The 603-nt window shown below is 35.3% G+C and overlaps 1 non-coding gene across 1 annotated transcript; it reads left to right on the top strand.

Moving 5' to 3' along the window:
- The first annotated feature begins 215 nt into the window (after positions 1–215).
- On the top strand, positions 216–322 carry LOC142842766 (U6 spliceosomal RNA). The gene has a single exon (XR_012909446.1). It is a non-coding gene; the product is annotated as a U6 spliceosomal RNA (small nuclear RNA).
- The last annotated feature ends 281 nt before the right edge of the window (positions 323–603 follow it).

A 603-nucleotide genomic window follows, 5' to 3' on the forward strand; every position in this document is an offset into this window, starting at 1 on the left:
AGGAAGCTGAAATTTTGGGAAATGAATTGAGTACTTGTTGTCCATTAAAGCTACTTATTATCAAAATTGAATTATAATAAAACCTTTTATGAACTTAAGATGTTTTATACCCTTACAAATACTAAATATTTCCAAAAGATGTTTTAAAATATATATTTAGTATTGTTGTAATTTAAGTATAAAATTTTTACTTTTTTTTAAAAAAGAATAATATTGTGCTTGCTTCAGCAACACATACACTGAAATTGGAATGATACAGAGAAGATCACCATGGACCCTGCACAGGGATGACAGACAAATTCGTAAAGTAATACAAAGTTTTGTTGCCTGTAAGGTCCGTGGAACCCTGCAACACAGTCTGCATCACTGCTGAGTGGACCTAAGAGAGAGCAGACCAAGAAAAACTCCCAAGTACTTAAAGAGCCACAGCAAAGAATGGATCAAGATGCCAAGACTCTGCTGGCCTCATTTGAAGGAAGAGAAGGGTAGGCACCAGTGCAAGAATTCCTGCAACATCCTGAAAAGCAACAATGATCTAGCAAACACGCAACAGGAAGACTTGAACATCCTAAACCAGAGGAAGCAGAAGAAAATAACTTAAAA

Source organism: Microtus pennsylvanicus, chromosome 1, assembly GCF_037038515.1.
Source record: "Microtus pennsylvanicus isolate mMicPen1 chromosome 1, mMicPen1.hap1, whole genome shotgun sequence".
Classification (NCBI taxonomy): Eukaryota; Metazoa; Chordata; class Mammalia; order Rodentia; family Cricetidae; genus Microtus; species Microtus pennsylvanicus.